The sequence below is a fragment of the Saccopteryx leptura genome, unplaced genomic scaffold (genome assembly GCF_036850995.1).
Source record: "Saccopteryx leptura isolate mSacLep1 unplaced genomic scaffold, mSacLep1_pri_phased_curated manual_scaffold_33, whole genome shotgun sequence".
In the NCBI taxonomy this organism is placed as follows: domain Eukaryota; kingdom Metazoa; phylum Chordata; class Mammalia; order Chiroptera; family Emballonuridae; genus Saccopteryx; species Saccopteryx leptura.
In genome coordinates, this window is record NW_027095715.1 from 280,123 (window position 1) to 307,769 (window position 27,647).

The window sequence follows — 27,647 nt, forward strand, 5'->3', positions numbered from 1 at the left end:
AGCGGTGAACCATAAAAGCGGTTAGAGGGGCTCTGAGGCCTGGGGAGAAACAAAATCCTGGTCCCCAAAGCGAATTCCTTGAAGGAGCAGCCCCCACTCAGGGGGGCCTGCCGCCCACGATTCCCACATCCTGGTTTCCGTGCCCCATCACCTGTGTGCAGCAGATGTCCTGGTTCCTCTCTATGTTGGGGCAGTGCACCTTCTCCCGGTCACCCAAGGTGGCCACCCCTCCCAGGAGAAGTATGCACAGATGTCCCTGAAGGCTTCAGGGTCCTAGGGGGAGACACGGCCACGTGACTTTGCACAGCAGCCGACAGGAACCGCCGCTTGCCCTGCTTGTCTGTTAAGCCTAATCCGGAGAGACTCAAAACATTGAAGACATGAACAAAATCCATTGATTCCACACCAAAGCTTTATAGTCTAGCTTAGCCAAGCAGCGGCAAATTTGAAAAAAATCTGAGGAAGAGCGCTGGCCCTTTGTTTTACCTAGTTTTTATAGTTTTGCAAGCGGGAAGTACAGAAGCAAAAATTGCAATAAGGTGCCTGTAGCATCCACCGGGGTACAAAACAGATGTCGGAGACTTTCAGGAATTTAGATGGAAAATTTATTGGCCAAGATTTTAACCTGTGCAGGGGCGGACTCTTGGGTGTCTCAGGGACACTATACTCTTAAAATTCGCAGAGGAGAGCTGTGCCCAAATGCTCAGAAACTAGGTCTTATATAGGCTGAGCAAGCAAGCAGTTTCCAAAAGCAGACTTGGCTATTAGCTATTTGCGGAGGAAGAAGTCACATGGCATAGTAACATAGGGCAGGCAGTGGAAAAGTTTTAAAACTGTTAAAACTGTTACAAATCTAGATAAACAGGATTTGGGGGCTGGGTCGGCTCTAAGTTCCTTGTTCTTTATGAAACCTCTCATGCAACCTTCAGGGTAAGGCAGGTCCCTACATTCCCCCCTTTTTCTTAGACATGAGTTAAACCTTTGACTTGTTTTCTTCCCCTGCTAGGAGCGTGTAAGACTGAGAAAGAACTATGAGCTTAACAACTTCTATTCTTTCTTTGATGAAACCTAAAACCTTGTTTAGGATTTTTGGTCCAATAAAATATTAGAGTCCTTATTCCTTGGAGAAGATGACCTTGAGAGGCTGATTGGGGTCCCATCGCACTCGCCATGTCCTATTATTCTCTCCTGGTTCCTGGGCCTGCTTCACATGGGATAGGTGGATCCAGTAGGGCTTCTCAGCAATTCTAACAGCAGAAGGTGTGCTGAGTAATATCTGGAATGGCCCTTGCCATCTTGGCTCGAGGTTTTCCCTGCGATGATTAAGGATCCATACCCATTGTCCAGGCTCTGGTGGAGGTTCTCGGGTGCTGCTTTCTTGGGCTGCTCCTCTTTCCCTCTTTAGTTCTTGCACTTCCTCTTGGATCTGCTGTAATGCCTGTAGGGACTTGAGGAAATTATGATTAGATACCTCTACTTCCTCTCTAGTGAGCTGGGGAACTAATGGAGTAGGTTGTCCAAACATGAGCTTATAGGAAGTCCACGTGTTGACATATGGGGCACTTCTGACCTGGAACAAGGCGAAAGGGAGTAACTCTACCCAGTTTTCGCCGGTCTCCTCCTTTAACTTGATTAAGGTTTCTTTTAGGGTCCTATTCATTCTTTCTACTTGCCAAGAACTCTGAGGCCTGTAACTGCAATGTAATTTCCAGTTAATTCCTAACCTTTTAGCTAATTCCTGAGAGATTTTAGAAATGAAGGCTGGTCCCTTATCAGACCCTACGGCTATGGGAATTCCATATCTAGGGATGATCTCTCTTAGTAGGATCTTGCAAACCATGGAAGCAGTTTCACCTTTAGTGGGAAAGGCTTCTGTCTATCCTGTAAAAGTGTCTATTAGCACAAGTAGATACTTAAATCCTGCCTTTCATGGAGTCATTTCTGTGAAATCTATTTCCCATAACTATCCTGGGCACTTTCCCCTATATCTAACTAAAAGGGGAAGCTTCTTGTTTATAGCATTGACCTTAGCAGAAGCCTTACATTTAAAAACTATAGATTGTACTATATTCCTAATCTGAGGTCCCCTATAATACTTCTTAATTAGTTGTTCCATCTTATTTTGCCCTAAGTGGGAACTTGCGTGGATTTCCTTTGCAAGTTCTGCTATTATTCCTTGGGGTAGGTAGAGTCTGGTGTCAGGAAGTTCTATCCATCCCTGCTTATTTCTTTTACCCCCTAATTGCTTTCCTTCCTGCTCTTCTTCAGGAGTATATTTAGGGTCTGGAGGCAGCAAGGGTTGAGGCAAGAGTGGAAGAATGTCTGCAGTCCCTTCTTCCACAGCTTCTCTGGCAGCGATGTCAGCAAAATGGTTTCCTTGAACAATTGGAGAGTCCCCTTTTTGATGTACTTTGCAATGAATTATGGCTACTTTAGAGGGAAGCCAAATGGCATCAAGCAGGGCTAAGTTCTCAGTCTTATTCTTAATTTCCTTTCCCCCTGCCATTAGCAAGCCTTTTCTTTGTAAATGGCACCGTGAATATGAGCAGTGGCAAAGGCGTATCTGCTGTCCATGTAAATGTTGGCCACTTTGCCCTCAGCTATCTGGAGGGCTTGTGTAAGTCCAATTAACTCTGCTCGCTGTGCAGACGTATCTTTTTGTAATGCCTTCTGCCATAAGACAATGTCCTGGGTAGTTACGGCTGCTCCTGCATATCTTTGTCCATCTCGGACATAACTGCTTCCATCAGTTAACAGCATGAGGTCTGCCTTCTCATAGGCCTGGTTCCGAAGGTCCGGTCTGGCCCCTGTGACAGTGTCCAATATCTGTCTGCAGTCATGGACCACTGATGGGTCTGGCAACGGTAGCAAGGTGGCAGGATTTAAGGCTGCCGTCTTCAAGAAATGCACTGCCGGGGGATTCAATAACTGTGCTTGGTACTGCGTCAGTCATGCATTGGAGAGTCACCTATCTGGTGGGGTACGCAGCACTTGTTCTAGATAGTGGTCTCCAATAACCTGGATGTCCTGACCCAATGTCATCTTGTTGGCCTCCTTAACTAGGATTGAGGTAGCAGCAAGTGCCCTCAAACAGGTTGGGCAGCCAGACGCTACGGGGTCTAGCTTCCTGGATAGGTATGCTACAGGCCTCTTCCATGACCCAAGCTCTTGGCTGAGGATTCCCAAGCCTACCCTCCCTTTTCAGCAATGTACAACTGGAAAGGTTTGGCCATATCTGGTAGTGCCAATGCCGGGGCAGCTACTAGGGCTTCCTTCAGTGCCTGGAAAGCCTTCCTTTCTTTGTCTGTCCAAATAAACTGTTCTTCTTTGCCCCGTGTTAATTTGTGGAGGGGCCTGGCCAACTCTGCAAATCCTAATATCCAGAGTCTGCAATATCCTACTGCACTCAGAAATTCCCGCACTTGCGTTTTGTTAGTGGGTTCGGGGATCTGCAACACAGTCTGAATCCTTTGGCTGGATAATGTCCTTTGTCCCCCCTTGTAAGTTATACCCCAAGTAACTTACAGTTTGGGTGACAATCTGGGCCTTCTTGGCAGAAACTCGATATCCCATCTGCTGGAGACCCTGGAGTAGGTCCAAGGTGGCCATCCTGCATTGCTCTTCTTTGGCTACAGCAATGAGGAAGTCATCCACATACTGTAGCAGTACAACTGATGGGTGGTCAGCTCAGAACCCCTGCAAGTCTTTGCTCAGAGCTTCATTAAAGATAGTGGGAGAATTCTTGAACACTTGGGGAAGCCTGGTCCAAGTATACTGTCCCACTAGTCCATTTTCTGGATCATTTCATTCAAAAGCAAATATGTATTGGCTTCTGGGGGCTAGTGGGATGCAGAAGAAAGCATCCTTCAAGTCTAATACTGAATAATATGTATGCGTAGGGGGCAATGAGCTTAACAGGGTATAAGGGTTTAGCACTGTGGGGTGTATAGTCTCTACCCGGACATTGACTTCCCGCAGGTCTTGTACCGGGCGATAGTCCTGGGTCCCAGGTTTTTGAACCGGTAACAAAGGCATGTTCCAGGCAGACTGACACTCCCGGAGGATGCCTGATACTAACAGCCACTTTAGATGTTGTGCTATACCCTGCTTGGCCCGCACTGGAACGGGATATTGCTTCATCTGCACAGGGCTAACGGTGCTTAACAGCTGCACTATAACAGGTGGCTGATGGGTGGCTAGGCCTGGCGGGTTGGCTTCAGCCCACACTCCGGGTACCTTTTGCCTTAGTTCATCTGGGACCCCGATAGATTTTTCCTTACCTCCCTGGAGGGCCGCTATCAGGTATTCTTTTGATATGGGCACCGTTACCTCTAGGCTTCCTTTTTCCCTGCCACTGTCTTCTTGTTTGAAGGTGATCATGGCATGAAGCTTCTGTAAGAGGTCTCGACCCAGGAGTGGGTAAGGACAATCTGGAATGACTAGAAATGAGTGGGTGATGGTGCTTCAGCCTAGATCAGTGATCCTAGCAGTGGCCCGTTGGTAGGATACTGCTTTTCCTGTTACCCTGACTACCTTCTTGGTTTCTTTTTTTATTTTTCCTTGTGGGCTCTTTAAGACTGAATACGTGGCTCCTGTGTTGACCAAGAAGCTAGTAGGCTTTCCTTCAACTGTTAAGGTGACCATGGGCTCCTGGGAGCCAACAGGGATAGAGCCCTGGCCCCATCAGTCCAATTGGAGCAGTATCTGTGATTCCCGGTTGGACCTTTCAGCCCGCCGTTTAGGGCAGTCCTTCTTCCAGTGTCCTTCTCTTTGCAGTTTGCACACTGGTCCTTGTCTAGTTGCCTCTGTGGTGGGCCTCTCCCCTTACCTCGACGTTGCTGCCCTTTTTTTTCTTTCTTTCAGAGCTGTTAGCAGCAAGGAGGATTTTGACAGCCACTTTTCCTAATTCTGGGTCATCCCTATTTACATATACTTTCTGAGCTATTTCTAACAGCTTACTTCTATTTTCTCCTTCAAATCCCTCTAACTTTTGAAGCTTCTTCCTAATGTCTGATGCTGCTTGTGTCACAAAAGCTATATTCACTAACCTGCGATTTTCTTCAGCCTTTGAATCTATAGGGGTATAAACCCGGTAGGCCTCCATTAGCCGCTCTAAAAATGCGGCGGGGGACTCTTCCCGTCCCTTGGCTGCTGCCTTCAGTCCCCGCAGTAGAGCCCAGCGATACTGAGAGAGTGTCTCCCTTCCCCTGCTAACATTGGGGTCCCAGCTTGGTGGTTGTCTAGGGAGGACATCCCCTATTTCCCTTTTTGTTCCCCCATCCTCTAGGAAAGCCTTTTCTGCTTCCTGGCTTATGCGGTTTCTTTCCTCTGTGGTGAACAAAGTCTGCAAAACTGTTGACAATCATCCCATGTTGGTTGATGTGTTCTAAAAACAGTCTCAAGTAAGGAGATTAATCCTTGAGGTTTTTCTGAGAACAAGGTATTTTGGTGCTTCCAATTATAGAGGTTACTAGTGAACAAAGGCACATAAATCATATGAGAGGGGGCCCTTGGGCTGGTTCTAGTGATGGGGGTGCTTCCCTAAGAGGCAAAATGGCAGCTGCTCCCACCTGAGGAGGAGCCAAAATGGCAGCGGCTCCCGCCTGAGGAGGAGGAGCTGAATAGCTTGTCCCTCCTCGGGTGTGTGGTGGACTCAAAAATCTATTTTCTTCCTGCTGTGTGGAATCAGGTTCATCCTGTCTCCGATAGGGAGGAGGGAAGTTTACTGGGTCTAAGGGATCCTCTAGCAGTTCAGGCAAGACAGGGTAAATTCTAGATGTCTGTACATTAGACTGCTTTGGGGGTTGGTTCTCTCTTTTACTTCCTTGCTGCTTTTCCTTGTCCTCTGTTTACTTGTGGTAACACATATTGCCCTTCTCTCTCTCTTGCCCTTCTTTAGATACTTTCTGATATACCCAGGCTTCTCAGTAGCAATATTAACCCACACATCAATATGCAAACATTGGTCCAAGTGGGGCACCTGGTAGATAATAGCTTGAACAGCAAACACTATAGGGAGATCAAAAGTTCCCTGAGTGGGCCATCCTAAGTTGAAGGCAGACCATTCTTACTGACTTAGTGTCCGCCTGGTCTCTCGGTCCAGAGGTGGTCCCCGTACCCTTGGGCTCTTTTCTGAAAATCAGAGAAATTGTTTAGCAGGCACTCTAGTGGAGAACCGGGTACAGAGTCTTGTCCCATTTTTTGGTTCTCAATTTGAATCCTCTTCTTTTCTGCTTCCTCAATGAAAACCCACACAAGAACGACAATACTAAAAATATATATATATAAACAGACTTAAACACACACAAGCAAGTTTTTCATTCAGATTTCTTACACTCACCTGTCTTATATTCGACTCAGGCATTCGCACACAGCCAAACCGCAGCGCAGCGCAGCGCAGAAATTCCTAATGTGACCGGTCACCTTTTTACTGATACAGATAACTCAGGGAGCAGTGTCCTGCCCTTTCCCCTGAGTGCCTGGGCGGGTCTCTGACAGCGTCCTGTCTACCGCCACAGGCTGTAAATGCTCCGGAGCCAGAAACAGACTACATGGGATCCCCAGCAAAACTTACCCAGCTCAAGCTGTACTTCTGGCCTCCGGCCAAAGGTTCCACTGAAGGGGATCCCTGGACGAGCCCCCAAAATGTAGCATCCACCGGGGTACAAAACAGATGTTGGAGACTTTCAGGAATTTAGATGGAAAATTTATTGGCCAAGCTTTTAACCTGCACAGGGGCGGACTCTTGGGTGTCTCAGAGACACTATACTCTTAAAAAGGCGCAGATGAGAGCCGCACCCAAAAGCTCACAAACTAAGTCTTATATAGGCTGAGCAAGCAAGCAGTTTCCAAAAGCAGACTTGGCTATTAGCTATTGGCAGGGGAGAAGTCACATGGCATAGTAACATAGGGCAGGCAGTGGAAAAGTTTTAAAACTGTTAAAACTGTTACAAATCTAGATAAACAGGATTTGGGGGCTGGGTCAGCTCTAAGTTCCTTGTTCTTTATGCAAACTCTCATGCAACCTTCAGGGTAAGGCGGTTCCCTACAGTGCCCTTTACCACTGTTGGTTATAGTCATATGCCCTTTAACATGATAGGACCACATTCAATTTGGAAGCCATACATCATTTTGGAGAAAACAAAATTTATAAGTCAACACAATGATAGAAAGATGTCTCTTTATGCATTAAAAGACATTACTATATTTTCTGTTTATCTGCCACCTTTTTGTCCAGAGCCACACATCTTAACTACATGCATTCACATGGAAGAGGTAGTTTTCGTGGGGACAAATGCCCGTAAATGGCTCATTACTATAAGAAAAGGTTTATTTTGGCTTTTCTCTTCCTGCACCTGGCTAGCCATTCACCCCTTTCCCCACAGGTGTGGTGGAATGTCAGGGAATCCATGTTTTCCTTCCCTTTGCATTTACAATACAATGCCAAGGGCCATCCTGGTTTTATGGCAATCACACAGTACAGAGATCATTCACAAAATTTCTCTGCACACCTTAACCCAAATTAATAAAATGTTCTTTAAGTCTATTAAAATATTAATATTGATTCTGTAGCTTTTGGTACTTTACAATACCTGTGGGTGAGGTGGCTCAGTGGCTCCTCAGGGCTCCTCAGGCCCAGGCTTCCCCCAGCCCACTGCCCACCTCTCCCTCAGCACCCCCCACCCCACACAAAATCCCATCTGTGTCTGTGCTCCGGCCACCCCGCAGACCCAGCCCCGACTGTGCCTGAGCAGGAGACGGCGAGGAGGCTGACTGCTTGGCCCACGGGCACACATTCGCATGTGCGTGTGCTTGCACTGGGGTGTACAGAGAGGGAACACATGGGGCCAGCTCCAGGGAAGCAAGGACAGGCCCAGCCAGGGACTCCAGCCAAGTCAGTGACCTTGCTCAAGTTAGCCACTTGAGCTTTAAGCTAGTGACCGTTGGGCTCAACCAGAGGCCATTGGGTCATGTCTATGATCCCACACTCAAGCTGGTGAGTCCATGCTCAAGCTGATGAGCTTATTACATTTTTCTCATTGTTCAAGCACTCTCTTGAGTTCCTCTATTCTACTCTCAAGTTTATTGAACATCGTTATGACTGTTTGCTTTGAATTCTTTATCTGTCCAATTACCCATCTCCATTTAATTAGGACATTTCTCCTGAGTTTTTTTCTTGTTCCTTCATTGGGGGTATATATTCTTCTGTCTCCCCATTTTGTTTGACTTTCTGGTTTTGTTCCTTTGAGTAGAATGAAATAGTCCTCTCACCCAGTCTTGAAAAATTTGTCTCTGTTACATTGTGTGTTGAATAGTTTCAGCCTGCTGGTTGTGGTTGGGGGAGGTGCATGCAGTGCCTGTCCTGTCACCTGGCCTGAGTGGGTTCTGAATGGGCCACCTGGGTGTGTGAGCCTCATTGCCCATTTAATCTGGGCAGTGCTCCTGGTGTAAGAGGGGCTGCGTGGTGTGTGCTTTGCGTGTTTTGTTTTAATTATCTTTTGTCAGAGCACGGTCTGCGCTGGGTTACCTGATTGCTTTCTTGTATCTCACCCCCCATTAGATCCACCCTTTGTCCTGGTGGGGTAGCCTGGGTGCACACACAGCCTTAATTTGTTCATTCTTCACCTTCTCAGGGTGTTGCAGCCCTGTGCACATGCACAGCATTGCCCCCCTCACTCCATACTGGGCCACAAGTTTTTGCTAGTTTTGTGCTTTATTTGGGTAGAGCAGCCTGACCAGTGAGAGCAGCAGCCCCTCCCAATTTCTGCACTTTCTCTGGTCAGGCAGTCCTGTGTGCAGACCATAGCCCATTTGCTGGCTCCCCTATTTTCTAGGAGGGGTAATGCCAGTAGTGACCCACTATTTCTGCACTTTCTCTGGATCATATAGTCCTGTGGCTGGTACCAGAGTGTTATGCTAGCTCTGCACTCTCTCTAGGTGCGGCAGCCCCATATGCACATGCAGCTCAGTTGGCAAAGTGTCACCCTGCTGTACCTACCTGCTGGGTTGATATTCGGAAAGAAAAGCTGTCTTTATACAAGCTATGCTGCCCTCATATTTCTGTTGTATTTACCTCCAGGAGAGGTGGCTGGGGATGTGCTGCAGTGCCCTGTAAGTGGCCATAGAGTATGAATGGAGCTACTGTCTTCTCTCCACATGTCTGGGAGATGTAAACAGTGGTGCTCTCTGGTCTCTTTGGTCCTTGAGCTGATTCTTTACCTCCTGTAGAGCTCTCCTAGTTCCTCAGCCATCTATATGCATTCTCTCTCTCTCTTTCTCTCTATCTTGTGCAGAAGTAGTTTAATTGTTTCTCAGTTGTCTTTCAGGAGGAATTGTTCTAAGTAAAGGGGTACATTGGATGGGTTTTGGGGAGGGTCCAAGTTCAGCGTCTACATGGGCCACCATCTTTGACCGACTGGAGAGTTCTTAAATAAAGTCTGATATTGTCTGCAGCCATAAGCTTCTGCTCTGATATGCTTTTATTCCTATAGTCAAATGTCTATACAATTATTGAGACATTGGTTTTCCCTCTGACTTCAATTACTTGTTGCATCCAGGAGTATTTTATTTTCACCTTGTTTACCTTTTTTTTCCTGTGAGGATGGGCATGATAACTTCCAAGCTTTTTACTTGTAAAACCAGAAACAGAAAGTCATGTGTTAATCGCTTTTTATCTCTTGGCTTCCTGTTCCCTATTTGTAAAATAAAGGGATCAGATCACTCCATGGTGCCTAAACTCTCCTCTAGCTCCAGCATTCTGTTCATTCCATAAGCACTAACTTGCATGAATGACAGTGCCAATTTGTGACATTTGCTACCATTTTACAGGTAAACCTGCAGGTGGACAAAAAAAGGCACATTATTTTCAAGTTGTTCCTTAATTATGTTTATCAAATCCAGGAAGTTCAAGGAGTTCAAGAAATTTAACATTGTGGAGCCTGTAAGTTCCATGTATTCTTTAATGCTGTAAAAATATTTTCTGAATGCTTGGTAAATACGGAGAACTTTTATCATAAACTTAGGATCTCAAAGAATATGAATGTGTATAGTTGTGATGAATCTCTCTCTTTCCTCTTCCATTTTTTCTCTCAAGCTATGATTTGTTTTTCTCTTTATTTCTTTCTCTCTTCCTCTTTCCCTCCCTGGATTTCTGTATCACCCTTCTTTTCATCTTGTTTACCATCTTTCCTTCCTGCCATGCTCATAAAGCCTTTGGAAGTGCCCATAATATACCAGGCACTGTGCTAGGAACTCATGTCCCTGCACTCAATGACTTCTCATTCTACTATTTTTATTTCTATCTTTTTAACTTTTTAAATTTAAATCTCCTTAATTTATTATAAAATATGATGTGCTTTGATTTGACAAATATATTGAATTTTACCAACTTTTTTATTTTAAAATATATACTCTTATTGCAAAAATGCTAAAAAAAGAGAGAAAAACAAAACAACAAATTTCCCAGAGAAATATTTACTATTAATATTATGATATTTTCTTCCCATATTCTCTGTGTACCTATTATATTTCTCTATATGTACCCAGGTAGATTGGGTGTGTGTACATCTGTGTGCATAGATGTGCATTGCACATGAGCATATCTCTCTGTATCCATGTGTGTCTGTTATTTGTGTATATCTGTATATGTATACAAATGAGTATTTATTCACTCTTCCAATAAACACTTATTGTATTTCTATTATGTGCCAGGCACTGTGCTTGACACTGGTTGCCTATAGTGAATGAGACAGACTCACTTTCTGTCTTTATGAATACTATGCTGTCATGGGGTAGACAAATTGAATGAAAAATATACATAAATAAAATAATTATAAGTTCTGACAAGCACTGGATTTGGCAGTGCAATGCCTTTGGTCCCAGTTTTGATTGATCATGGCAAGGTCCAATATCTCAGTTTCTTTGAAGGCAGAGCTGAGACCTAAGTCTCGGTCCTTTAGCCATGCAAGTTCTCAGCTATAAAACTGAGAAAATTTACAGGTGAAGAAACAAATACCCTGGGAGGTGTTCTGTGACCAAAATAACCTAGCTTGTAAGTGGTGACCCAGGCTCAGATAAATTCTGGATGCCCAGAGCTTAGCAGGTCTCTCAGTCTGGACTGCTACCATGGCAGAAGAAAGAGTGCATGTTAGAAAAGGGGTCACTTTGTGCTAAACAATTATAAATAGTGTTTATGTCCCTGACTCTCAAGAGCAAAGAAAAGACTTATAGTGTTGTTAATACAGCAGATAGATTATTATTTTATTTTTTTAATTAACTCAGGTTTTCTCTAGTACTTTTTTTCCCCAAAAGAAAATGGCTTGCTCTTAACAGAGAGTTCAGTAGGTTAGAGCAGGGGTAGTCAACCTTTTTATACCCACCGCCCACTTTTGTATCTCTGTTAGTAGTAAAATTTTCTAACTGTCCACCAGTTTTACAGTAATGGTGATTTATAAAGTAGGAAAATAACTTTACTTTTAAAATTTATAAAGCAGAGTTTCAGCAAGTTAAAGCATATAATAACAATTACCAAGTACTTTATGTCAGATTTGTGCTGTTTGGCAAAATAAATCTTTATAAAAAAACTTACTATAGTTAAATCTATATATTTATACTTTGCATACATAGAAATTACATTAGTTAATTGAATTATTAGTGATATTCTTGAGGCTGATGCTGGGAAACTAAATATTGATTATCCAGTTCAATTTTTGTGAGGAACAAACAAAGGTTTCCCCTTTCGGAAATTTAGATGGTTATTTTTGTCATAATATGATTAACAGCACTAAATGCTGATTCCACAAAATATGAGGTAGGGAAAGGTATCAATAAACTGAATATCATTTTCCACATATTTGTATATAAGACTGGCATTTTTTTATTTTGCCATGGGTGTTTATATCTACCACTGTCGAATTTATCTTTACTTTCTTCATCATATCTAGTTTCTAACAGTTCTTCTTGGCAAGTTGTATCAGCCTCTTCAATATGCAGTAAAAGAATTTTTTATCCAGTCATATACCTTCAATTTCAAAATATCTTCAAGTTGTTTTTCCATGTCCAATTTAAGTTTGTTGAGGTGGTTACTCAATCTGTCAATATCATCTGGAGTTACATCATCTTTTATAGATGATAATTGAGGAAACTGATAAAATTCTCTCTTTAATAGGTTATGATGAAGTAGTTCAAGTTTGTCAATAAATAATAGCACAATATTTTGGCAACCTATAAGAGTTTTATTAGCTCCTTGAAGCTGAAAATTGACATCATTAAATCTCTTGAAAATGTCTGCCAAGTAAAAGGCATCATTTTTTACTGTTTTTGTTGACACAGATTGGTCTCACTATTACTTTCAAAAACCTGTATGACACTATCATATAATCCTACAAATCTAGCCAAAGATGTATCCTTTGACAGCCAATGAACTTCTGTGTGCAAAAGTAACTTAATAAAATCTTCATTATTGTGCTGGCAAAGCTGCTGAAACATTCTATCATTCTTTGCTTTGGATTTGATGAATTTAATGATGAATGGAAACTTGTACTTAGATGTTTTTCTACAAGCTGTTGTCTGTGTACCACACAATGAATACATAAAACATTTGGCACTTTCTGCTTCAAATAAGCAACAAATTCATGATAGCGACCTACCATTGATGGTGCTCCATGAGTAGCACATGCAACAATATTATTCAAAGGAATATTCTTTTTTGTAAATTATGTTCTCACAGTATTAAAAAGAGATAATCCTTTTGTATCTGTGATGAGATTTATTGAGAATAGCATTTCTTCTCATAATATATTGTTTTTATCAAAATAGCGTACATATGCCATCAATAAAGCATCATTACCTGCAATGGTAGATTCATCCAATTGGATGGAAAATGAAGAGTTTTGGAGAATACTTATGTTTGTTTTCAACATTAACTGCCATTTTATCAATTCATTGCTTTTACTGTGCTATCGCTTAGGGGCAACTTTTTAAAATTTGAGGTATATACTGATGCATTACTGTTGAGATAAATTCTTTTATAGAAGGTATTATCACATTTCTCCAATATTATAGCTTTTACCACTTTTTGCAGTTATTTGTGAAATGAGATAACTGGCAATTAATCCATCTTCATTCATTGTATGTTGTTTCTTCAATGATGCAACAATAGTTGAACAATTTTGAAATTTTTTATATATTTCCAGAAAATAATATGCAATGTGCTTGTCCTTGTCATTTGGATGCTTTGTAAAAGATGTTCTCACAATCAACTTGACTTCATTGCCTCATTGGATAATGTTTTATGGCACAATAAACACATTGAATGTTGTTTATTTGCCAGAGATTTTATGAAACGCAACTTCAGATACTCTGGCAAATAGCTGCATGCATATTTTTTTTTTGAGACATGGGTTTATAATATTTCACAATATTTTGTTTGAAACTGTGCTTGCTCTCAGAAATCTAACTACATACTGACTTTAGTTTTGATTACGTAACAATTTAGCTTCACTTACAAAATGTGAACAAATCATGTGCTTGAAGTCTATTGTGTGGTCGCAGATGTTACAAGTGTTGTGGTTGAGTGAGAGATTGTTGAGATGAGACTAAGTTAGTGAGTATTCGTGGTTGTGCATTTTATAAAATTTTATGTAGTGAGTGTTGGCCAATGGCATCACTTCTTTGTGATCAAGGTGAAGTAGCAAGACATCAGCTAGTTTTGGCAGTCCAAGAGGGGGGTTTAAGAATGTCACCCTATTATCCTAAAATCTGGGAATTGAGATGAAAATATGAGTTAATTGGTGTCTCCATTGTCTGGCAGTTTCTTTCATAGAAAGAAGTGTTGAACCATGGAGTTCTTTGTCTTTGCTACGGAGTAATAAAATGACAAACTGCTAGTTTTGGAGCGACAATAGTGGTCACATACTGCCCAGGAGGCAGGTGTGAACCCAGGGTTAGGTACCTGGCCACTTGCGGATGTGGGGCAGGTGGTTGTGAAAGAGGTTGATTCGGTCCCAATACAAATGCCCTGTAATAGAGTCTAACCGCTGATCTTGATTGGTCAATATTTAGTCAATTAGTATGTATTTGTGGTGCCATTTGGTTGCTCTGCGACCACCCACCATGAAAGCTGGAATGCCTACTAGTGGGCAGTAGGGGCCAGGTTGACTACCACTGGGTTAGAGCATCACACCCATACACTAATGTCATAGGTTTGATCCTGGGTCATGGCACATACAGAAAGAGATTGGTGTTTCTGACTATCTGTCTGTCTCACCTCCTTCCTCTCTCTAATATTAATAATTAAAATTTTAAAATTAAAATGACAATGGCTTTTTTGGGTTGTTGTTGCAGGTTAAATTGGATAGATCAGGGGTTGGGAACCTATGGCTCGTGAGCCATATGTGGCTCTTTTGATGGCTGCATTTGGCTCACACACAAAACTTTAATTAAAAAAATAACATTAAAAATATAAAACATTCTCATGTATTACAATCCATTCATTTCCTACCACTCATGTTCATGGTTGTGGGTGGCTGAAGCCAATCACAGCTATCTTCCAGGCAACACCAAATTTTTATTGGATAATGCGTAACTTACACAGGTCATTGTATGGCTCTCATGGAATTACATTTTAAAATATGTGGCATTCATGTCTCTTTCAGCCAAAAAGGTTCCAGACCCCTGCCTTAAGCTATAAGGACCATGCCTGCTTAGAGCCTGTGCCCCACACCCAATGCAAACTATAAGCTGCAAACATATACATCATATTTACACTTATTTGACCCACAACAACAAACTTTAAAGATTTAAAATTACATAACCCATGTTTCCTACTCTCATAACAGTCAACCTTGAAATCAGTATTAACAGATAAAACAGGAAGTCCTTTTACTTAGTTATTAAATACCATTTTAAATAACCTGAAACATACATTGCAATTGGAATTCTAAATTTTTTTCAACTTAAAGATAATAATAAAATAAAAAACAAATAAACCTATGGTGCCCTGACCAGATGTTTCAGTGCATGGAGTGTCCTTCCTGTGTGTCAAGGTTCTGGGTTCCATCCCAGGTCTCAACATTTAAGAGAAGCAAACAAAAAGTTCACAACTAAATGGAAAAACTAAGTGGAGAAATAAGCTAATACTACTCTGTTGGGTAGATAAAATATACTATGCTCACTTTGTTAAAGATGGTGCTGCCCACATGGAAGCCATCGCTCAGGTGATATTAATGTGCATTTGGAGCGGGCTGTGGGCAGGCAGGATCCTTGTAGCCTGGGGCTTAGTTTTAGGACTAAGCCTTTCCCACCCTTTTTGATGTGGGGTGGTACAATCCCATCATGACTCAGATAGGTGACTTTGTATTAGAAACTTCCCTATTTTGTATATTGGATTAAAAGTTATGAATCTACACTATAAAATGGGGGCAGAACAGGAGCTTGCTCTCTGGGTTCCTGAGATTAGCACTGGAAAGCAGAGAGAGCAGAGCAGAGAGAGGCCCATGGAGGAGGCCAGGTGAAGCAGCCAAGATGGAGTGTTGAGTAAGAAGCCAGTTTGTGCAGAGTTTGTGCAGGGAGAAGGAAGGAGATGGGGGACAGTTGTGGATAAGGCTGGTGATCTAGAAACCTTTGACTCTAGGAAACTCAGGTAAGTCAGTAGCTTTGTGAGCACTGAATGTGAGTGGGTTTTGGAGCCCAGTGTGTGTTTTTAATTCCTTGCTGGGTGCAAGCCCAAATTAAAGATGATGGCCCACCAGTTTTTGACTCCGTTGTTTCTTTACCGACTGTCTGAATTCAATGTGAACTTGCATGGGCCAGGCTGCTGTGACAGTGGCCCTGACTACTGACTTTACATTCTCTCTCTCTCTCTCTCTCTCTCTCTTTATCTAATCAATGTAAAAACTTTAAAATCCAATTAGAAATGGTGTGATATATCTGCAACATGCCTAGTACATTTCTCTAAACAAAAATGCAAAAAAAGGGACAGAAAAATAAAGAAAAAGACCCAGATCTTTCTACAGATCATGTTTCTATTTTCCACAACTAGAAAGGACTACTTTTTTTTTTACCATAATCTATCTCAACTCTGAAACTCACAGTGTTTCCCACCCACATATGACTCCCATGGTGTGTCTCCTACAATGGAACCATTTCTCCCTTGCTTCCCCAAAACACCTGACCAGCAGTGCCTTGGGGAAACTCCTCCCAAACCTGAGGCTAGAGGGTTGATGAGGCCAATGGACTTCTCAGGACACAATGAATTCCTTTAATGTGCCATTAACCCTATGAATACTAGAGACTTCTATCAGATTAGACTAAATGGAACCCTGAGGTTTCTCCCTGGAGTTTCATAAAATACAGTGTAAAACTTTCTTTCTTCTCTTTCCCCATCAATATCTACCTTCCTGCCAACATGAACATAACAAGCATGACTGGACAGGCACCAGAAGCCAGAAAGCTTATAGCTCATCAGGATCAAGGGGTAGAATGTTACAGTAATATAATGTTATAGTAATTAAATTCATAGAAATATAAAAAATATATTAAAATGTTAAGGTATAATATTAAAAGCTACTAAGGTAAGTGAATAAGCTGTACCCTCTGGGTGGGAGCTAATCTAGTGTATAGGGTTATGATAAGCAAGACCATGCCTTTAGCTCAGGGCCCAGTTAATGTGTGTGAACTTATATATAGATAAAAAGAGCTCTATGGGTCAAATAAGTTTGCAAAGATAATATATATGTTTGCTTGCTTAGAGTTTGTATTGGATGTGGGGGACAGGCTGTAAGCAGGCAGTGTCCTTATAGCCTAAGGCTTAGTTTTAAGCCTAAACTTTTCCTCACACGCTTGACTGTTGCATGATAGAGGGTGGTGCACTCTTATGAGGAATACCATTTATGCCTCAGATAAGTGGCTTTGTATCAGAGACTTTCTTGTTTGTATATTGCATTACAGGTTTTTATCTCTACACTATAAGATGGGGCAGAGGAGCCCATGCTAAAGGAGAGCAGAGAAAGGCCACGTGGAGGAGAGTAGAAGCAGCCAAGATGGTGGTAGTACTTTACAATATTTTTATTTCTATATATTTAATTACTATTGTAAAGTAGCATACCCAGATGCTGAAAAGTACTGAACCTTACTTCTGTGGGTTTATGTAGAGACAACAAGTCCAGATGAGTTTTGAAGGGTTTTATTTAAGGAGATTTATTTAATATTCCAGCCGCATATGCTGACATGGTGTATTTGCAGGCCCAAATCATGTTCGCCAAATACATCTCAGGAGCTGGTTATATACCTGTAAAGCCAGTTGCCAGGGCCACTACTACCATCACAGCAGCCTGGCCCATGCAGGATCGCATTGGATTTGGACAGACGGTAAAGAAAGAACGGAGCCAAGAACTGATGGGCCATCACCTTTAATCCTAGCTTGCACCCAGTGGGCAAGTAAAAACATACACTTTGGGCTCCAAAACCCACTCACATGCAGTGCTCACAAAGCTACTGACTTACCCAAGTTTCCTAGAATCAAAGGTTTCTAGCTCAACAGACTTATTCACCTCTGTTCCCCATCTCCTTCCTTCTTCCTGTACAAACTCTGCACAAACTGGCTTCTCACTCAACACTTTGCCATCTTGGCTGCTTCTCCTGGCCTACTCAACATGGCCTCCTTCTGCTCTCTGCTCTGCTCTCTCCTCTAATGTTAATCTCAGGAACCAAGAGAGCAAGCTGTCGTTCTGCCCCCATTTTATAGTGTAGATTCAAAACCTTTAATCCAATATACAAAATAGGGAAGTCTCTAACACAAAGTCACTTATCTGGGGCATGATGGGATTGTACCACCCCACATCAAAAAGGGTGGGAAAGGCTTAATCCGAAAACCAAGCCCCAGGCTACAAGGATTCTGCCTGCCCTCAGCCCACAGAGACACACATTAATATCACCTGGGCAACAGCTTTCACATGGGCAGTGCCATCTTTAACAAAGTGAGCATAATATATTTATCTGCCCAACAATACCTGTGTGCCACACATGGGCTGAGGAGAGCATGGCATCATGGCATAAGCTTACAACCTTTGTTTAGGGGACACACAGAAACATTAAGACTTTCAAGACAACACAATCAAATATATTTACAATCTTTCAGGGTTCATCTTTCCTCCTTTTCCTAGAGGTATTTTACCTTCAATATTCCAGGAAGGGGGAGGAACTATAGTCAATGCAAGGTGGTATGTAAATTATTTCTCCCATTGAAAAAGAAGTTTCTCAGTTAACCTTTATTTTAGTTTTAAAACTAAATGACCCATTGTCCTTGCAAGCCAGAAACTTCTACATTTTTCTCCCTCCCCTCCCTAAAGGAAGGATAGGACAGGAAATTCTGATGTTTCCTCCTAGAATATCAATATTAATTTTGCAGCTTTTTGGTACCTTACTACACTGTAACCTTATATTACTACAACAACACTCAACTACCTCAGTGACATGAACTTATATGCTAGAATTCAGAAGTGTCTCTGACACAAATCTGGATGAGACAGACCTATCCTGGTCTTTAGCTGGACTTCCAGACCACAGACTGAAGAATGAACATCACATGGATCACACAAGCCACTTGGAACTCCCGTGGCCTGCCTGCTAGATATAAAGACTCTGGGACAATTTAGGATACTGAATTTTGTTGTGAACCACAAGATGCACTTTTTGGGTGGATAAAATGTATTATGCTCACTTTGTTAAAGAGGGTGCTGCCCATGTGGAGGCCATTGCCCAGGTGATATTAATGTGTGTCTCTGTGGGCTGTGGGCAAGCAGGATTCTTGTAGCCTGGGGCTTGGTTTTACGACTAAGCCTTTCCCACCCTTTTTGATGTAGGGTGGTACAATTCCATTTTGCCTCAGATAAGTGACTTTGTATTAGAGACTTTTTTCTTTATTTTGTACATTGGATTAAAGGTTTTGGATTCTACACTATAAAATGGAGGCAGAATGGGAGCTTGCTCTCTTGGTTCCTGAGATTAATATTAGAGGGGAGAGCAGAGAGGAGAGCAGAGAGAGGCCACATGGAGGAGGCCAGGAGAAGCAGCCAAGATGGCAGAGTATTGAGTGAGAAGCCAGTTTGTGCAGACTTTGTGCAGGGAGAAGGAAGGATATGGGGAACACCTTCCATCTACACCCTTCATTTATAATGCTAAGGGTTCTCATCATATTTTCTATTAATCACCTTGAACAATTTTATATACATTGCCTTCCCAAAGATATCTATACATAAAAGTAATGTCACACATAAAAACATCAATCACAAATTTATTAACACTATTGCCTTAGTTTCACTTCACCTATTAAAATACAAAATATAGTGAAGGTATATGTAAAGCCAGTAGCTTTGGCCTACATCACAGCCACCTGGCTCATGCAGGTTCACACTTGATTCGGACAGACAGTAATGAAACAATGAAGCCAAGCACTGGTGGTCCATTAGCTTTAATCCTAGCTTGCACCCGGTGGGCAAAAAATACACACAATAAGAAAACACTTCCCTTTCCATTCAGGGCTCCCCAAACCACTGACTTATCTGAGTTTTTTAGAATCAAAGGTTTCCAGCTCACCAGTCTTATTCACCTCTGTTTTTCATCTCCTTCTCTCTGCACAAACTCTGTACAAACTGGCTTCTCTTTCAGCACTCTGCTTTCTTAGCTGCTTCTCCTCTCCTCCACATGGCCTTCCTCTGCTCTCTGCTCTCTAATGCTAATCTTAGAAACTGAGAAAGCAAGCTCTCAGTCTGCCCCATTGTATAGTGTAAAAATCCAAACCTTTAATCCAATATACAAAGAAAGAAGACTCTGCTACAAAGTCATTTATGTGAGGCATAATGGGATTCCTCAAAAGGGTGGGAAAGGCTTAGTTTTAAAACTTAGCCTTCAGCTATAACAACCCTGCCTGCTTACAGCCTGTCCCCTACACCGAATGTAAACTATAAGCGAGCAAACCTATATATCTGTTGGAATCCATGGGAATCTGAAAAGACCAGTAGCAAGCTTTATTGAAAGGAAGAAAGGAACACTACTGGGAACTTCCCTAGGGTGAAGGAAACCAGTACAGACTAGGGGGGAAATTTTTATAGTGTTTGGGAGAGCCTGAGGAGGTACTGAGTCAGAAGTTCTGGTATGTCCCCTCCTGCAGATTTACGGTTTCAGCTTTCTGGAACACTCCTCCTTAGGGTGCTTGACCAGCTTCTAGGAACTACTCTGCCTCAGGGGCAATTATCCAGTAAATAAGGTTGAGGTCCAACAGTCAGGCAGAATAGCCAAAGGGCATTTAGTATTTCTGATAAATTCATATATCTATCAGTATCTTATTTACAAACTTATTTGACCAACAGTATACAAAAAGCAATGAATAGAAAAAAATCACAACTATATTGAATAATTTCCTTGTGGCATATGGCTATTAAAATGAACTGCTGGGGTAACTCCTTATCAATAAACATAAATAGCCTAATTATTGGCATGAAGTAATGGATTCAAATTCAGACACATAATATATATGACAAAGATTTATCTTTAAATGAAAGAAAAAATGATGATATTGTTGTAAGGTACCAAAAAGCAGCAAAATTAATATTGATATTCTAGGTGGAAAAGTTCAGGCTTTCCTGTTCTTTCTTTGAAAAATGGAGGAAAAAGAATATAGATGTCTCCTGACTTACAAAGATGACTAGGGTCATTTGTTTTTAAGTTCTCTAAAAAGATTAAGGTTATCTGAAGAACTCCCTTTTGCTTTCAATAAGAGGCAAAATTAACATACCACCCTACACTAATCTTAGCTCTCCCTCTCTTCCTGGAATCCTGAAATTAAAGTGTACTTCTAGGCAAAGAAGAGGAAATAGATACTGAAAGGATTTGTGAATGTCTTTGTATTACCTTGAAAGTTTTAACAATTTCTGTAAATCCCCTAGACAAATGTTATAATCTTGTTAATGACTGTGTCCTGCTGTCATGCCCTCTCCCCAACCTATATGTGGTCATAGGGTATATAACCAGCCTCTGAAATGTACTCAGGGCTCAAGATTTGGGACTGCTATGCCCCATGTCAGCCATATGTGGCTGACATATTTAGCAAATCTTCTCTTTCAATAAAATTCTTCAAAATTTATCTGGATGGGGTGTCCCTACATCAGCGGTTCTCAACCTGTGGGTCGTGACCCCAGTGGGGTCACCTAAAGCCATTGGAATATACATAATGTATATCAGGTATTTACATTCTGAATCATAACTGTAGCAAAATTACAGTTATGTAGTAGCCACCAAAATTATTATTTGGTTTGGGGTCACCGCAACATGAGGAACTGTATTGCGGGGTCACGGCATTAGAAAGATTGAGAACCACTGCTCTACATAAACCCAATAGAGTGAGGTACAGTGCATTTCAGAATCTGGGGTAGGGTATTTTGTAACATATCATAACTGGTATCAAAACAACCATATGAGAAAACAAATGGCACCCCTACATCCTGACATCCACTGAAAGCACTTCTTTCTGGAAGTTAATAGCTACCCACACCTAATAGAAAACCCTGGAGCTGCCTACAACATAAGGCAGCAAGACATTAAGGGAACTAAAAATAACCACAAAAATATTTGGATAACTTACAGTACATTATAAGGCAAAACCTGGTCCCATAAATACACAAAATCCTTTTAGTAGGTTCAGTAGACTGGGAATATCTACATTCACATGCAATTCATAACAAACTCAAATAATACACCACAGCTAAAAGAGAAAACAGAAACACACATAACTATAAAGGTAATTGAACACACCCATCTCAATCGGCAATGGAGCACAGCTTTCAAAACTGATGCATGCAACTAAAAAATGTGTAAAAACATTTTTTAAAATAACCTAAGTGGCAAATAACATTCCATAAATATAACTAATCCACAGTGAGGCCAATATCCAAGGCCACCATCACAGCCACCTGGCCCATGCAGGATCGCATTGGATTCAGACAGTCGATAAAGAAACAACGAAGCCAAAAACTTGTGGGCCATTATCCTAGCTTGCACCCAGCAGGCAAGTAAAAACACACACTGGGCTCCAAAACCCACTCACATTCAGTGCTCACAAAGCTACGGACTTATCCGAGTTTCCTAGAATCAAAGGTTTCTAGCTCAACAGACTTATTCACCTCTGTTTCCCATCTCCTTCCTTCTCCCTGCACAAACTCTGCCATTTTGGCTGCTTCTCCTGGCCTCCTCCATGTGGCCTATCTCTGCTCTCTAATGCTAATCTCAGGAATCAAGAGCACAAGCTCTTGTTTTGCCCCCATTTCATAGTGTAGAAATCAAAACCTTTAATCCAATATACAAAATAGGTAGGTCTCTAATACAAAGTCACTTATCTGAGACATTATGGGATTGTACCACCCCACATCAAAAAGGGTGGGAAAGGCTTAGTCCTAAAACCAAGCCCCAGGCTACAAGAATTCTGTTTGCCCATAGCCCGCCCCTAACGCACATTAATATCACCTGGGTGACAGGCTTCCATGTGGGCAGTGCCATCTTTAACAAAGTGAGCATAATATATTTTATCTGCCCAACATCCACAATACTCCAAATATTCAAATCTACCACGATTACAAGAATGCTTGCCACTTTTTAAAAACTGACGCTACTGGATGATAAACCACCTTCCTACACATTTCAATGAACTAAAAAAAGTGCCATGAACTGCAGTAACACACCAGAGAACTGTAAAACTTAGTATTGACAGTGCCACTTTAAAGGGAAAAGTCAGGCTTTCTGTCCAGTCCTTTCTTTGGAAAATGGAAGAAAAAGAATATAGAAGTCTCCTGACTTACAAGGATGACTAGGGTCATTTGGTTTTAAGTTCTCTGAAATGATTAAGGTTATCTGAGGAGCTCCCTTTTGCTTTCAATAAGAGACAAAATTTACATACCACCCTACACTGATCTTAGCTCTTCCTCCCTTCCTGGAATCCTGAGAGTGACATGTACCTCTAGGCAAAGCAGGAGAGATAGACACTGAAAGGATTTGTGAATGTCTTTGATTGTATTACCTTGAAAGTTTTAATGTTAATCTTGTTAATGTAATGTAAAAATTGTTAATGATTGTGTCTTGCTGTCATGCTTCCCAACCTGTGTGTGGTCAAAGGGTATATAACCAGCCTCTGAGATGTACTTGAGGCACATGATTTGGGACTGCTATGCCCGAGTCAACCATATGCGACCAGCATATTTAACAAATCTGCTTCAATAAAATTCTTCAAAATTTATCTGGACTGGATGTCTCTACATAAACCCAATGGAGTAAGGGACAGTGCCTTTCAGAATCTGGGGTATGGTACTTTATAACATTCTTTCTTTACAGCTCTTCTAACCCTCCATCTAGAACCCTGTAAGAAAGTTTTCTGTATGGCCAGTAGGCATGGCCATCATCACAGCTACCTGGCCCATGCAGGTTTGCATTTGATTTGGACAGACAGTAATGAAACAATGGAGCCAAGAACTGGTGGGTCATCAACTTTAATCCTAGCTTGCATCTGATGGGCAAGTAAAAACACACACTGGCTCCAAAAACCCACTCATTCAGTGCTCACAAAGCTACTGACTTATTCGAGTTTTCTAAAATCAAAGGTTTCTAGCTCACCAGACTTACTCACTTCTGTTCCCCATCTCCTTTTCTCTGCACAAACTCTGCACAAACTGGCTTCTCACTCAGCACTCCACCATCTCAGCTGCTTCTTTTGGCCTCCTCCACGTGGCATCTCTCTGCTCTCCTCTCTGCTTTCTCCTCTAATACTAATCTCAGGAACTGAGAGAGAACAAGCTCACTGTCTGCCCCAGTTTATAGTGTAGAAATCCAAAACCTTTAATCCAATATACAAACAAGAAAAACTCTGATACAAAGTCACTTATCTGAGACATAATGGGATTCCTCATAAGAGTGCACCACCCTAAATCATGCAATCAGTCAAAGGTGTGGGGAAAAGCTTCGACTTAAAACTAAGCCTTAGAGCTGTAATGACCTGGCCTGCTTACAGCCTGTCCCCCACACACAATACAAACTATAAGTGAGCAAACATGTACATTATATTTACAAACTTATTTGACCAACATTATCATTACATAGACATGTTATCAAATGAATGAACATTAAATTAAAAAATACCAAATTTAATCAATGATAGCCTTATAAAATAATTTCAAAGGAACGATGATGAAAATACTACTTCCAAGTCCAGATTGCTCAAAGCTTCCAGAGCTCTGCTTTCTGACAAAGGTGAATATGCCCTGGGGCCATATTCAGCCAACATGGTGCCATTTAATATTATCAAGAGCATGGGGATCCGGCTGGATGTTAATTCTGGGCTGTGAATAGAAGGAACACCTCCTCACAAGCACCTACAATGCAGAGGACATTCCCCAGGACACACAATGATCCTGCCCCAAAGCTCAATAGTACTCAGAAGACAAACCCTACCCCACAAGAAACAGGATGATGAGTGACATACAATACAAACAGCAGGTCATTCTGCTGATCTTACATGGGGAGAAGCATATTCCCTACAAACAGTCCAGAAGGCTCTTCTCTCCTAGCGGCCAGCTGCACCTCCTCCCTGAACTTCTAGCTCGCTCGCATCCCCTCTGTCCCGTCCCCCCACCCCGTTATCCCCGGGCCCCAGATATACACTCACGTTTATCCGAGCTCTGCACCGCCCGATCAGTGAACTGTGGCTTCTGCCCGGAAGCCTCCCTCCTCACATCCACGGCCTTGCTGCCTCTTCTGCTGAGTCTCATCTCGAACCTTCCCGAGGCCCAATTTCCCTCGGCCCAGCCCCGCCCCCCATCTATGCTGGGCCCCACCTCTCACCTCCCTGCTGATCCTGCCTTAGGCCTCGCGACAGGCCAAGCAGCTCACACACAACTTCAGTTTTCAATGGTTCATTTACATGAAAACAGCCATGAACCTGGTACATTCGTTCACGTATACTTTAGCAATAAAATTCATTGTCATTTTATAAAACTAAAAACTGCCATTGCAAACGCCTTCTTTAGAGAATATAAACAGGAACCGCAACATAGGAGACATTCTGAAATGCAATAACCCTAAAGGGACACGATGATTGCAAGGGAAATGGTAGAAAAAATGGTAGAATAAAGGGTGATGGTCATTCCAAGAAAAATACCAGAAGAATTAATAAATATAAATATGACAATTAATTCTTTCTCACAGTCACAGCGAAAACTTATTGTGGAACCCTCCTATATTAGGAAAACCTTATACAAATAGATATTATACAACTGTTGTTACGATTGAGGGCAAAAATCATCACTGCAAACAGTAGCACTTCCTATCGATAAGCTTTAGTCACTCAGTGATTTTAACTTTTCCTGTACTTAATATAAACTCAATAACATAAACTCCCACTTACATCACAGTTACCAAAAAAAAGAAAAACTATCATTGAAATATCAATATATTCAACACATCTCTCATTCAGAGATGAATCGTCACTCCTTCAAAAGTGATAGACACCCTGCTTCAAAAAAATCAGTAAGGCCTGACCTGTGGTGGTGCAGTGGATCAAGCACAGATCTGGAACTCTGAGGTAGCCAGTTCGAAACCCTGGGCTTGCCTGGTCAAGGCACATATGAAAGTTGATGCTTCCAGCTCCTCCCTCCTTCTCTCTCTCTGTCTCTCTTTCCTCTCTCTCTCTCTCTCTAAAATGAATAAATAAATAAAAAATTGAATTGAAAAATAATTTAAAAACAAACAAACAAACAAAAAACCTTGGGCTTGCCCGGTCAAGGCACATATGGGAGTTGATGCTTCCTGCTCCTCCCCCTTCTCTCTCTCTCTCTCTCTCCTCTAAAATGAATAAAAAGAAAAAAATCAGTAAGGACAGAACAAACCTTATGTCAGTGCTTGTCAAGCTGGTCCCTTCCACCCACTAGTGGGCATTCCAGCTTTCATGGTGGGCGGTAGTAAGTTGTTTTATAAAAATTTATTCTGCCAAACTTAGTGAAAATCTGACATAAAGTATTTGGTAAATAATTATTATTATATGCTTTAACTTGCTGTAACTCTGCTTTATAAATTTTATAAAGTAAATTTACTTCCCTATTTTATAAATCACCATTACTGTGGAACTGGGGGGGCGGTTAGAAAATTTTATTGCTAACAGAGATAGAAAAGTGGGCAGTAGGTAAAAAAATGTTGACTATCTCTGCCTTATGTGCATTCCACCTAGGTATAGGATCCGCTCTACAGCGCACCTGCGCTACGATGTCATTCCCGAGATGCCCACATGAGGGCGCCAGGCTATCGCGCTGACGGCATATTTGAGAAGAACCGCATTAGACTAGACACAGAGGTAACACAAAGAAACGGTGTATCTTCCCCTCCTGGCCGTTCCTCTAGAAATTCGCAACAAAAAAGTAACTACAGAGCTCTTCTAGCTACAAGTTACCAAATGAAGTTCTCAATAACACACAAAATAAATTAAACTGGCAGTCACAATTTTACTGGAACTGAAACGTAATAAACACTGCACACGATACACAGTCTTCACTGCAAAGATGAGCAAGAAAAAAAACATGACGGTCCCCCACTTTCTCACTTTCCTTCAGAACCTATGTTACCACATCGAATGCACCTCATCTTCACGTCGCCTCGGCGACCGCCTCCCTCAGAACCCGGGTGGCGGTCCGGACTGCGCGGTACTGAGTCCGCCCCGCACCTTCTCCCCACCGCCTCCCGCCTCCTTCCTGCGCGCCTCGGGCCTCGGGAGCCCGCCACACCCCTCCTCGTTCTTCTAGGTTTCAGGGACCCATCAAAATAGAAAAAACCAGGGACTTTATAAAATTAAAATCAACTATTAAAAAAAAAAACTATTCACACATTAAAAGCACAAGCCAGAAATGGAAAGAACATCTTTACTCACCATGTACCTGATGAAACATTTCTGTTCCATAAACCGACAAAACCACAATGCATTTCTTATCAATACTCACATAGCACTCTAAAACAAATAGCCCCACTGAAAATGAATTCTTATCTAAACAGACTCCAGGTGGAGGAATACAGTGTGGACAAGAAAGGGTTCAGTGGAATGAGACCTCCTCCTGATCCGATAAAAATTCATGAATTGAACAGGTCGAGATGGGAACTCACAACCCTGGCAGATCACTTCTTTACCAAAAGGCTTCTCTTTGCCATCACTGAGCTGTGTCTGGCCACTCTGCGCATCAATAGGATCATACCTTTGACCTGCCCCTGACAGTCCCCTCCTGCAAAACGGTGACAGCACAAACTCTTTTCTACTTGCTCATCCTGTCTGGCTCTGGCTCTCAGGCCCTCGTGGAATCTTCCCTCCTTTCTTTTATTTCACATGCATTAAAGAAATTACCTCTCTCTACCCTCTAAAATAAATAAAACAAAAGAACAAACAAAAAATAATTAAAATAAAAAGACTGGGCTTGCCTGGTCAAAACACAAATGGGAGTTGATGCTTTCTGCTCTTCCCCCTTTCTCTCTCTTCTCTCTCTTTCCACTCTCCAAAATGTTTTTTTAAATAAACAAATTTAAAAAAATTGTTACAATGAGAGTCTCTGCAGGATGGAAGATCTGTTGTAGTA